The 13,492-nt window shown below is 44.2% G+C and overlaps 1 protein-coding gene and 1 non-coding gene across 2 annotated transcripts in view; one reads left to right on the top strand and one right to left on the bottom strand.

Annotated features, from left to right (window-relative positions):
- The window catches only part of LOC126262528 (venom dipeptidyl peptidase 4-like), a 272,420-nt gene that overhangs the window by 29,415 nt on the left and 229,513 nt on the right, over positions 1-13,492 (top strand). The gene's annotated exons all lie outside the window — the stretch shown is intronic.
- Positions 1,209-1,283, bottom strand: Trnas-cga (transfer RNA serine (anticodon CGA)). The gene has a single exon. It is a non-coding gene; the product is annotated as a tRNA-Ser (tRNA).

The raw sequence follows: 13,492 nt of genomic DNA, 5'->3' as shown, positions 1-13,492 counted from the left end.
ATAGCGGTTCGGGCTTTCTCATAATCGGCCAGCAGATGTCGCTGGACGATCACATGTGTGCTGTTTTCACGTTGCTGAATAACTACAGTAGACCCTCACTGGAAAAATGGGTAGCCTCTCATCAAAAATAGGACGCATTCTCGGCAGACACAAAATAAAAGTGATTTTTCGTCCCCCACCTAAGACAGCTGCACTCGTGGGCTCCGTCAAAGATGATTTGCTGCTCCGAAAATCTGGAGTTTACAAAATTCACTGTGAATGTGGCCTTTCTTACATCGGACAAACAACTCGTACTGTCCAAGAAAGATGTACAGAACACCAGAGGTACACACGACTTTTACAACCTAACAAGTCGGCCGTGGCAGAGCACTGTATTGATAATTGTCACAGTATGTTGTATGACAACGTCGAAATTTTGGCAACTACATCGTCATTTTGGGACTCGATAGTAAAGGAGGCAATTGAAATTCGCTTGACGACGAACTTAATTAATAGAGACAGTGGTTTCAACCTTGAATCCTGGAATCCGGCACTTGCTGTAATAAACTCGCAAAGACGTCGTCACAGTGCAGCTCACAATGATATATCGATATGCCAACAAAGATCAACTGCGGAGTCATAGATACAACTCGCGCATTATGCACGTCTCTGCCGCCGACCAACGTCTCTGGCGCATTTGCATCTGTGGCCGCATACGCAGTCGCGCGGTACAACAGTATAAAGGGACGAAGCAAGCACTGGAGCGGCAGTCTTGCGGTTCACTCTGAAGATGGCTGAACGTTTTACAGCCGAAATATTAGAAGAAGAAGATTTCTTGCGGCTGCACACCCGAAACTTAATGGAACAGTCTTTGCGCCGCCAAAACCTGAAGATTCACAAAAATCTTATTGTTTGTTTGAATTTTCCTGTAGGCAGTTTCGACTTCGAAGGGGAGGGCGGGGGGCAAGGAGAGAAGGCTAGTGCATCACCCACCCCCCATCCACGCCACACCATTTGTTGCTAACAACCGTATGATCATAGTTAGATTGTAAAGCAGAAAGAACGTAGTGTGTCTGTGTGGCAGCCATTTTTCAATCCTGTAGCTAGTTTTTGTGACTACTCTTTCTTGGTCGGAGGTGCCTCAGACGCATATGATAGATACTAGAATGAGATTTTCACTTTGCAGCGGAGTGTGCGCTGATATGAAACTTCCTGGAATATTAAACATGTGCGCCGGACCGAGACTCGAACTCGGGACCTTTGCCTTTCGCGGGCAATTGCTCTACCGACTGAGCTATCCAAGCACCACTCACGGCCCGTCCTCACAGCTTTACTTCTGCCAGTACCTCGTCTCATACCTTCCAAACTCATTCTGGAAACATCCCCCAGACTGTGGCTAAGCCATGTCTCCGCAATATCCTTTCTTTCAGGAGTGCTAGTTCTGTAGGGTTCGCAGGAGAGCTTATGTTAAGTTTGGAAGGTAGGAGACGAGGTACTGGCGGAAGTAAAGCTGTGAGGACGCCGCGTGAGTCGTGCTTGGGTAGCTCAGTCGGTAGAGCACTTGCCCGCGAAAGGCAAAGGTCACGAGTTCGAGTCTCGGTCCGGCGTACAGTTTTAATCTGCCAGGAAGTTTCATAATAGATACTGTTTATTTCCTATCGAACTTGTTGCAATGAATGCAGTCAGGAGCTCCAATTCCTTTTATATGAATGCGTGGTGTCTCATCTTTCGGACAAGTCCGAAAAAACAGACACCACGCAGAATCCGCAGCTGTGATTCATTATATGTAAATTGAGAGTGATGAGAGGGAGAAAGGAAAGGAAAGGGAGGGTATCATTGCTGTCAGCTGCATCGGGACATTACGCAGAATCAGTGGTGACAAGCGAAAATGTGTATCGGCCCGGGATTCGCACTCAGGACCTCCTGCTTACTAAGCAGGTGTGGTAACCACTGCGTCATCTGTGACACACCATTGTCACAATTGCGCGGAATATCTCGGCACGGCTATAGCTGATTCCCATTCCCATCGACTGCCACCTATCCACAGTCCTGTCTATTTCCTCCATGTTCACTACTCTGAGATTCCGTAGTTGTACGGCAAAGTGGGCATGGCCTCACTGTGCAGTGTTGCCAGATTTATTCAAGATGGGAATCTAAGATGGCGGCCACAGATGTGGCAGTGTCGCAGTGGCGTCATGGTACGAAGTTCACATTTTGGCAGGAAAATTGGTCAATTGGGTTACGTCCGCTAACCTAACCCCCACCTCTCACCTTCTCTCCATCAACTGGAAATAGGTGGGAAAAGGACTCTGTGGTGAGCTGCTGGTTAGGAAAGATGTAAGTATGGATTGTTTACGTAAACAACTTGAGTTGTCATAGACAGCAGCGCCATCTACCGTGTTCACCATGAGATCCACAGTACAACTGACCTAGTTCACAGCACCTCCATCAGGGGGCATTGTCGGCCCTCCCTGCAATGCGCTCTCCCGCACACCAGCCAGAATAGTCCTAAGAAAGAAGCTACATATATTTATCCCTGTGCTTACAATTAAATATTACGATTGCTACCTCAATCTGTCAACAGTCGACATTCAGGGAAGTATCGGAAATATCCCCTCCTGACGACTGTGGCTCTGGAAATATCAGACTCAGTAACATTCATATGACTGGAGATAATTTTTCATCATTAATTTTTACCATCCAACAGAGAATAAAAAACAAAAAAACTATTAAAAAACTCCGCTAAAACCATATGGTAAAGAACTCAATGAGTTATTACCATGCCTCTGGACTGTGTTTTATATATTGAAAACAAATATAGTCTGAATGCTGGCATTGAGCATATGTGGCAATCCTGTTAAATATATAGTTATTGATCCACTCAGTGGTCGAAGTCATCTGGACAGATCAGTGTAAAGTTTCGTCGCCTGTGTTGTAGGAGGACCACATATCACAGACTAACAGTCGCAAGAGAGGGTCTCTGTGCTGTTGTTGTTTAATACATTTTTTTTTGTGCTGCAACACATCCATGCAATGTGTTACTATAGCTTTGTACACTAGCCTACATTATTTTCCACCATGACTTCGAGGTCTGTGTCAGTTTATAAACTGACTTTAAAACATTTCGATTCACTGTCTCCCGCAGGAAACTAGACATCAAGCAGTATAATTTATGTTGCTGCTGCTGCTGCTGCCACAACACACACACAGGCTGATTTTAAATAAAAAACAGTTGTGGTGTGTGGAAACTGGAAGACTTTTGGTGCATTGTGGAGCGTTTCCAAACAGCTGTGGGAAGGTGATTGATGACCTGTACATTTAAACTCATCTTTCGCAGTGACGGGGTAGCAGATGGCTTGGTGCTCCATTTCAACTGATTCCTCATATTGCGACCATGTACGTGATCACTGTTTCGGTGCTAGCCATCCCCGGAAGGTGTTGCCCTCCATCAAGACTCTCCCCTCCTCTCAAACAAGTGATATCATTCAGTCATTATGTAGTAATCAACAGTGTACCAGTGAACGGATGGGATGGGAAAGACACTGTCGATGTACTGTAACAAGGAACAAAGTTGATAGTGCGATGATCAATTTTAGCAATTTTACCGTAATTTCAATGCTGACGAATGGCGCCACAGCATGCTTCCCAATTTCTGTATCATTGCTAAAACTGCCTCTCCTCTACTTTGCGAGTACCATATACTAGATTGTGAATGTAGATAGGGAACTGTGCAGTATGTCCACTCGTTGTTAATTTTCGAACGTATACACCAAAGTACACCGGACAGCGATCTACATATTTCGAGCACTTTGATCATAGCTCGTAATTTACGATTATGATTACTCATCTTTCTCTGAATGGATGGGACTCACAGAGCATCCTAGAACTATGTGGATGAAAGTCACAGAGCATTCTTGTATTCTTAGGATAATGTTGGAGACTGAAAGATCTCCTTGTAATATGTTTGACGACTCCTCCCTGCGACACTGTCACCGATTAAATTTGCAGCTGACCAGAAGTAGACTACTATATTTTACATCTCTTGAAGGACAGAGCAAGCCGAGTCCGTAACTGCTGTTCCACACCAATCTTACCCCCAGCATCCATCCAAGTGCACAAAATCTCTCCAGATGCGCGTATTTCGAGCGGGTTAGCATCCCTTATCGGTGTATAGTAAATATGAAAGTGTTGTGATGATGTAACAGTCGATTAAGAAGAAGAAAACGCCTGGTTTTCATGCATGGTGGAGCTCCATACGGACGGAATTTGAAGAATATTACGTAAATCAACTGCGCTATCAGTTCTAAAGTATTGTTCTAGTGTGTGGTGTCAGTACCAAGAATATATTGATAAGAGAGAACAAACACATGCACTCCTAAGACTACACGGTTCTCCACTTGAAACACGCTAAAATGCAGTGCGGTAATATTCCGATGCAAGAAATATATTTTCAACGTATGACATACATTATCCTTGCAAGCTTCTGTTAGGTAAACTATGGTGCCAAACTGTAAAATGAAAAATAAATAATTTATTGAAACATCGATTCTTGTGATAAATGCACAGTACGGCTTTCCAGAGGTGTATAGCGTCCACTGTTGACGTCCGATCACGGTTCAGAAATTATACTATGGTCGCATCCGTCCTATAGAAAATGATCGTTGTTGTTGTTGTTGTTGTTGTTGTGGTCTTCAGTCCTGAGACTGGTTTGATGCAGCTCTAGTAAAGCTGCATGTCGTCGGGAAAAATTACGGCTGTAGTTTCCCCTTGCTTTCAGCCGTTCGCAGTACCAGCACAGCAAGGCCGTTTTGGTTAATGTTACAAGGCCAGATCAGTCAATCATCCAGACTGTTGCCCCTGCAACTACTGAAAAGGCTGCTGCCCCTCTTCAGGAACCACATGTTTGTCTGGCCTCTCAACAGATACCCCTACGTTGTGGTTGCACCTACGGTACGGCCATCTGTATCGCTCAGGCACGGAAGCCTCCCCACCAACGGCAAGGTCCATGGTTCATGGGGGGAAATGATCGTTAGTAACGGAGAATACCTCTTACAAGGAAATAGATGAACGCTAAGCAGCGGCGTTTGACATGTGAAATTACACGCCATTAACTCTGTAAACTGGGCATCTGTCAAGCAAATACGAGGCCTGTTCAGAAAGTAAGCTCCGATTGATTGCCAAATTGAAACCACAGTGAACATCAGAAATGTTTTACTTGTAACAATTAGCTACACCTTTCAGCTACTTCTCTACGTAGTCGCCGTTCTGACTTAGACTTTTGTCATAGCGTTGTACCAACTTTTCAATAGCCTCATCATAGAAGGCAGCCGCCAGTGCTTTCCGCCAATTCTCCACGCTGGCCTACACCTCGTTGTCTGTGTCAAAATGTTGTCTTCAAAGACAGCGGTTCATGTGACCAGAGATGAAACTCAGGGGGAGACAATTGCGGACTGTATTGTGGGTAATCTCACATTTCCATTTGAAAACGATGCAGGAGCATCTTCATTGTCCCTGCAGAATGCGGCTGAGAATTGTCTTGAAGAAGAAACAGCACGACAGTTATGTAATGTTAGCTGCATAGCTTCAGGCGAAATTTCTCACCAGGCCCTCGTACTTGGCGGCAGACACTATTTTCTAGACATCTTTACGCACTCACTGCGAGCTCAGAAATGAGAAGAGCGACGTGATGCTAACTGGGGTTATACTAGAGACACTACCCAACACATCTGTGCAAAGCTTTATCGGATTTTCATAGTCGTTTCCATTTCGCGACCGATCGGAGCTTACTTTCTGAACGCCCCTCGTATATACACAGGGATTGCAGTGCTTCAGAAACACCTATCGCTAACATAGAATCATCCTAGTTATGAAACTGAAGTCTCGATTTTATACCCAAGATGCGACAGGGGAACGGATACATCGCATAAATCTTCGTTCGTTTAGAGAAATGTGTCGAAACAGGATGGTTATATTTCATCAACAAGAGATGGAAGTTCTCTAATGACCGGGAGGTTTACTGATAACGACCGCAAGTAGACAGTGCTCTAGGACACACACAGAACACGCGGCCGTATACGAGTCGAACACAGGCTATGCCACACAACTGATGCATCCTGACAGAACAACGGAAAAATGGTTAAATGACCTGCAGCAACATCTCTCTCTCTCTCTCTCTCTCTCTCTCTCCCTCTAGAACGCATCATGAGTCTACCATTAAATCACACCTCGTTACAGCTCCATCTTAACCGATCACTCCATCCGCTTTCTGTCATCATTTAACGCAGATGCTAGTCAGTTTAGAGGCAGATGGTTCTCTTTTTTCCAGGAAAGCTTCAAAGACACCAATAAACTCGTGTATATCACTATTACCTCAATAGACATACAGTAGAATGTCGCCATAGAGCAACTGTTTGTTAACTGGCACCGCAAGGTTGTGATTGGTGGAGAGTTCAAAATGTTCAAATGTGTGTGAAATCTTATGGGACTTAACTGCTAAGGTCATCAGTCCCTAAGCTTACACACTACTTAATCTAAATTATCCTAAGGACAAACACACACACCCATGCCCGAGGGAGGACTCGAACCTCCGCCGGGACTGGTTGAGAGTACAGAGAAGCACATTGTCAATACTGTTTGTTGGAGTTTAAAACACCTAATCAGTCCTGCACAATGTCAAACACGCGACCTGTTTGGTAGTAGTATATTGTAGTCCCACAACGCTCTTTAGCCAAGGACACATAGCGTTCCACGGTTCGGCGGCCGGTGACACGCGTTGGCTGCCGGGCCGCGCCACACGGTCAGGGCGCGCGCTCGGGCATGCGACAATCCTAAAGCCGTCGGCACACGGACCGTGCGTCCGAACGTTGGGCGTGCCGAGTCTCTGACGTCATAGCGTGGAATAACACGTTCGGGAGTATTCCCGAACTGCAAGGCAACATCTAGCAGGTCAGATATTCTGAGCGTGCATCTGAGCGTTGACCAGTGAGAAGACACAACGCCAACTACGTCACACGCACGCCGTCTCCCTTCAGCACAGAGTTGTGAGGCGCCATATTGGCATTCATTTCAAACCTATACGTATATGTGCCGTTTCTGAGCCCCAGCAAATTGAGAATCACTCGAAAACTGTGTGATTCGTTGCAAAAAAAATAACGAGAATCATCTTATTCGTGGCAAAAGTATTATTGTAACTTGTGTGTAATGAGAGTAGGCTATTAGAAGGCAACGACACACTGACGATCCACCAAAAACGCATTTTTCTTGGTACAGTTTGTTATAATTAAATTTCAATTAGTAACATAGGTACGAGTAAAGCTTTTAGCAACTGGCAATACCCTAGATATGGCTACGCTAGGTTTGTTGTTAGTTTAGCACAGTGAGTAGCGTTAACGACTTCTACCGACATGCATGAAATGCCGATGGTTTGCGTCTCGCCACGTCTAATTCCCCCCCACTCCCCCTTACATTCGCGCAATAGGTTCTGACGCATTATTCAAAATGGTTCAAGTGGCTCTGAGCACTATGGGACTTAACTTCTGAGGTCATCAGTCCCCTAGAACTTAGAACTACTTAAACCTACCTAACCTAAGGACGTCACACACATCCATGCCTGAGGCAGGATTCGAACCTGCGACCGCAGCGGTCGCGCGGTTCCAGACTGTAGCGCCTAGAACTGCTCGGCCACTCCGTCCGGCCTGACGCATTATTAGTTTTATATAAGTATATACTACAGTAACTGATGTTATGTAAATATAAGTTCACCTTTTTATGAGGAGTGAGTTTGTTCGATAGGCTTAATCTACAGGACAGCTTGTGCTACCTGTATAACGATACTTTGCTCCTTTTTCTTTTACGTTTCGTAATTCATATGTTGCAAAAATTCTGCTGCTGGGTAGAAACAGTGATCAAGTAAGAATGACGTTAGGGTTTTACTAAAATTTGGGAATGATGAAATAATGCTTGTCTTATGTGGAGAACTATTGTTAATTCGTATCGCACTGTTTGTAATAGAACTTTCATAAGCCTGTGTCCTTACTTATTCCACATGGTACTTTCCTTTTCGTCTTAAAACATGTACATGGATATTGAAGTATTTGTGTTTATTACATATGGAATAACGTGACTAGCCTATGGGCAATGGAGGAAATGTGCGTTTTGAAAGAGTTAATGTGGGAATTTTACGCGCACCCGTTTAGTAAACAGTTCGATTTACGAGCTAGAAACATCCCGCAACTGACGCTGGAGTGCGTTATGATCGCTTATACCACGCTGGGGCCCACGTACCGTGTGCACAAGTCCCATCGTTCCTGAGCGTTCAGCAGCACGTTGAACTCAGCACACTCAACGTTGACGTTCGACAGCACGGTCTGTGTGCCGACGGCATAAGCGCACTTCCTGTGTCTCGGGAAATACCTCAGCCTTCATTCTTTGTGACCACGTGAAGGTGACAACAGACCTGAAGAGACTCGGACTTCCTCCCTGAACCATCCGTCACACACAAATCTACAGAAATCATAGCAAACGCAATGCAACTGCGTTCAAGTACAGTGCTGTGCTATACCGTCAGACCAGGAAAAAAATATTTCATTTGCGCTAAGTGTTGACGACTATACTACATATACACTCAATTTTAGAATATATAGCGACAAGTGATGTCTTGATGGCGTGGCCAGAAGTGACATAAAATTACGAAAGAATTGACCAAAAATACGTATAAATTAAGGGAAAAAATACGCCGAAATGCTGGAATACATCTTTGTCTTCTGATTGGTGTAGACAATTCTTATATGTGGCAGCAATTAGAGAATTAACAATGAATCGACGTACTGCGCAGTCATCTACCTGCAATGAAGAGCCAAAGAAACTGGTACACCTGCCTGATATCGTGTAGGAGGCCCCGCGAGCATGCAGAACTGCCGCAACACGACGTGGCATGGACTCGACTAATATCTGTAGTAGTGCCGGAGAGAACTGACACAATGAGTCCTGCAAGGCTGCCCATAAATCTGTAAGAGTACGAGGGGGTTGAGATCTCTTCTGAACAGCACGTTGCAAGGCATCCCAGATATGCTCAATAATGTTCATGTCTGGGGAGTTTGGTGGTCACCGGAAGTCTTTAAACTCAGAAGAGTGTTTTTGGTCACACTCTGTGGCAATTCTGGTCGTGTGGGTTGTCGCATTGTCCTGTTGGAATTGCCTAAGTTCTTCGGAATGCACAATAGACATCAATGGATGCAGGTGATCAGACAGGATGCTCACCTATCAGAGTTATATCTAGTCCCATATCACTCCAACTACAGACGCCTCAAACCATTACAGAGCCTCCACCAGCTTGAACAGTATCCTGCTAACATGCAGGGTCCATGCATTCATGAGGTTGTTTCACTACTCGTACACGTCCGTCCGCTTGATACAACTTCAAATGAGACTCGTCTGACCAGACAACATATTTCCAGTCATCAACAGTCCAATGTCGGTGTTGATGGGCCCAGGCGAGACGTGAAGCTTTGTGTCATCCGGTCATGAAGGGCACACGAGAGGACCTTCGGCTGCGAAAGTCCATATCAATGATGTTTCGTTGAATGATTTGCACGCTGACACTTGTTGATGATCCAGCACTGAAATCTGCAGCAATTGGCGGAAGGGTCGCACATCTGTCACGCTGAACGTTTCTCTTCAGTCGTCGTTGGTCTCGTTCTGGCAGGATCTTTTTCTGGCCGCGGCGATGTCAGAGATTTGATGTTTTACTGGATTCCTGATATTCACGGTGTTGTTGTTGTGGTCTTCAGTCCTGAGACTGGTTTGATGCAGCTCTCCATGCTACTCTATCCTGTGCAAGCTTCTTCATCTCCCAGTACCTACTGCATCCTACATCCTTCTGAATCTGCTTAGTGTATTCATCTCTTGGTCTCCCCCTACGATTTTTACCCTCCACGATGCCCTCCAATACTAAATTGGTGATCCCTTGATGCCTCAGAACATGTCCTACCAACCGATCCCTTCTTCTGGTCAAGTTGTGCCACAAACTCCTCTTCTCCCCAATCCTATTCAGTACCTCCTCATTAGTTATGTGATCTACCCATCTAATCTTCAGCATTCTTCTGTAGCACCACATTTCGAAAGCTTCTATTCTCTTCTTGTCCAAACTATTTACCGTCCATGTTTCACTTCCATACAAATACTTTCAGTAATGACTTCCTGACACTTAAATCTATACTCGATAATAACAAATTTCTCTTCTTCAGAAACGCTTTCCTTGCCATTGCCAGTCTACATTTTATATCCTCTCTACTTCGACCATCATCGGTTATTTTGCTCCCCAAATAGCAAAACTCCTTTACTACTTTAAGTGTCTCATTTCCTAATCTAATACCCTCAGCATCACCCGACTTAATTCGACTACATTCCATTATCCTCGTTTTGCTTTTGTTGATGTTCATCTTATATCCTCCCTTCAAGACACCATCCATTCCGTTCAACTGCTCTTCCAAGTCCTTTGCTGTCTCTGACAGAATTACAATGTCATCGGCGAACCTCAAAGTTTTTATTTCTTCTCCATGGATTTTAATACCTACTCCGAATTTTTCTTTTGTTTCCTTTACTGCTTGCTCAATATACAGATTGAATAACATCGGGGATAGGCTACAACCCTGTCTTACTCTCTTCCCAACCGCTGCTTCCCTTTCATGTCCCTCGACTCTTATAACTGCCATCTGCTTTCTGTACAAATTGTAAATAGCCTTTCGCTCCCTGTATTTTACCCCTGCCACCTTTAGAATTTGAAAGAGAGTATTCCAGTCAACATTGTCAAAAGCTTTCTCTAAGTCTACAAATGCTAGAAACGTAGGTTTGCCTTTCCTTAATCTTTCTTCTAAGGTAAGTCGTAAGGTCAGTATTGCCTCACGTGTTCCAGTATTTCTACGGAATCCAAACTGATCTTCCCCGAGGCCGGCTTCTACTAGTTTTTCCATTCGTCTGTAAAGAATTCGTGTTAGTATTTTGCAGCTGTGGCTTATTAAACTGATTGTCCGGTAATTTTCACATCTGTCAACACCTGCTTTCTTTGGGATTGGAATTATTATATTCTTCTTGAAGTCTGAGGGTATTTCACCTGTTTCATACATCTTGCTCACCAGATGGTAGAGTTTTGTCAGGACTGGCTCTCCCAAGGCCGTCAGTAGTTCCAATGGAATGTTGTCTACTCCGGGGGCCTTGTTTCGACTCAGGTCTTTCAGTGCTCTGTCAAATCCTCACGCAGTATCGTATCTCCCATTTCATCTTCATGTACATCCTCTTCCATTTCCATAATATTGTCCTCAAGTACATCGCCCTTGTATAGACCCTCTATATTCACGGTACACTCGTGAAATAATTGTACGGTAAAATCGCAACTTCATCGCTACCTTAGAGATGCTGTGTCCCATCGCTAGTGCGCCGACTATAACATCACGTTCAAAAGCACTTAAATCCTGATAAACTGCCATTGTAGCAGCAGTAACCGATCTAACAACTGCACCAGACACTTGTTTTCTTATATAGACGTTGGCGACCACAGCGCCGTATTCTGCCTCTTTACGTATCTCTGTATTTGAATACGCACGCCTATACACGATTCTTTCGCGCTTCATTGTACAGTCGCAATCTAGTAAACGGTACTCACAAACTAAAGGAGGGGCAGTTTTAGTGATGATATAGGAATTGGGAAGCATGCTGCCGTGTCTATGGTCGGCTTTGAAATTGCGGTAAAATTGCTAAAATTGACCACACTATCAATTTTGTTCCTTGTTACAGTACATCGACAGTGTCTTTCTCATCCCATCCATCCACTGGTAAATTGTTGATTAACACATAATACTGAGGGATATCACTTGTCTGAGATAGGGAAAGAGTCTTGGTAGAGGGGCGACACCTTCCATGGATGGCTAGCACCGAAACAGTGGTCACATACGTGACTGCAACATGAGAAATAAGTCGAAACGGAACACCGAGCCGTCTGTTACCCCGTCACTATGAAAGATGAGTTTAAATGCACAGGCCATCAATCACCTTCACACAGCTGTTTGGAAACGCTCCACAACGCAGGAAAAGTCTTCCAGTTTCCATATGCTGCAACTGTTTTTTATGTAAAATCATCCTGTGTGTGTGTTGTGGCAGCAGCAGCAGCAACATAATTTACACAGCTTGATGTCTATTTTTCTGTGAGAGCCAATGAATCGAAACGTGTTAATGTCATTTTAGAACCTGACACAGTCATCGAAGTCATGGTGGAAAAAAAAAGAAAAAAAAACAAAATTTAGGGTGGTGTACAAAGCTGTAGTAATACATTGCATGAACGTGTTACAGCAGAAAAAAACAGTATATCAAAGAACAACAGCACAGGGACCCTCTCTAGCGACTGTTAGTCTGTGATATATGGTCCTCCTACAACACAGGTGACGAAACTTTACACTGATCTGTGCAGGTGACTTCGACCACTGAGTGGATCAATTGCTATATAGTTACCAGGATCGCCACATATGCTCGATGCCAGCAAGCAGATGGTATAGTTTTTTATAGTTTGTAGTTTTTTATTCTGTGTTGGATGGTTCAAAATAGTGATGATGGAGAGAATGTTTGGGTGACAGACGTGAATCTACCCTGAGGGACGCAGATGTCCTTTAGACAGTAGTATGTGTATGTAGTTTGGAGATGCACTGCAATGCAGTAGCAAAATCCTCGTCCTTCTTCCAGTTCCTGTACTGTCCTTTTCTACTACTACCTCGCGTTGCTGCAGAAAGCTTCGTTTTGGCTCTGGTCTTACACATCATATACAGTTGGGGGATTTACAACATGCTCCCATTTCCACCGAGTGTTCAAAAAGGACAGTCCTGTCATAAATCGGAAAAGGTGACTGGTGTTGAGATATGAGCGTGCCACGAATATGATTCATTAGTGACTGTAATCATTAAAAGACATCTCCATAGGATCCAACGCAGGTATGTGGTTGAATGGAAAGACGATTCCAAATCGGAGACAACATTGCTACCAGAAGGCGTAAAACTATACATCTGGAAATCCAGTGTACATTTCTTACAACTTCAATCAAGTGTTGCATTTTTTTAAAGTGATTCGTCACATAGCATACCATCTACTGAATGTGATCATTTTCAATCAACCATCGTCTATAACCCAGTGGATACATCACAGAACCTCTGACATGGCATCGGTATAGAATGTGTTACAAATACTGGAAAAATATGTAGCAGTGGCATGAGCAAATTGCAGATACTGACTACGTACCACGTCCTTTAACCGTATCACTTTCTAAATTCGGTGCTTTTATTACGAGCTTACACCGTTGGCGACGTGCTTCTGCATTTTCGGTCTGTTAATAGACAACCCACAATCACCTTCTACGAGGGCTATTCCGAAAGTAAGGTCCGATCGGTCACGAAATGGAAACGACTATGAAAATCCGATAAAGCTTTGCACAGATGTGTTGGGTAGTGTCTCTAGTATAACCCCAGTTAGCATC

The sequence above is a fragment of the Schistocerca nitens genome, chromosome 6 (assembly GCF_023898315.1).
Source record: "Schistocerca nitens isolate TAMUIC-IGC-003100 chromosome 6, iqSchNite1.1, whole genome shotgun sequence".
NCBI lineage: Eukaryota > Metazoa > Arthropoda > Insecta > Orthoptera > Acrididae > Schistocerca > Schistocerca nitens.
This window is presented reverse-complemented; position numbering and strand designations above follow the sequence as displayed.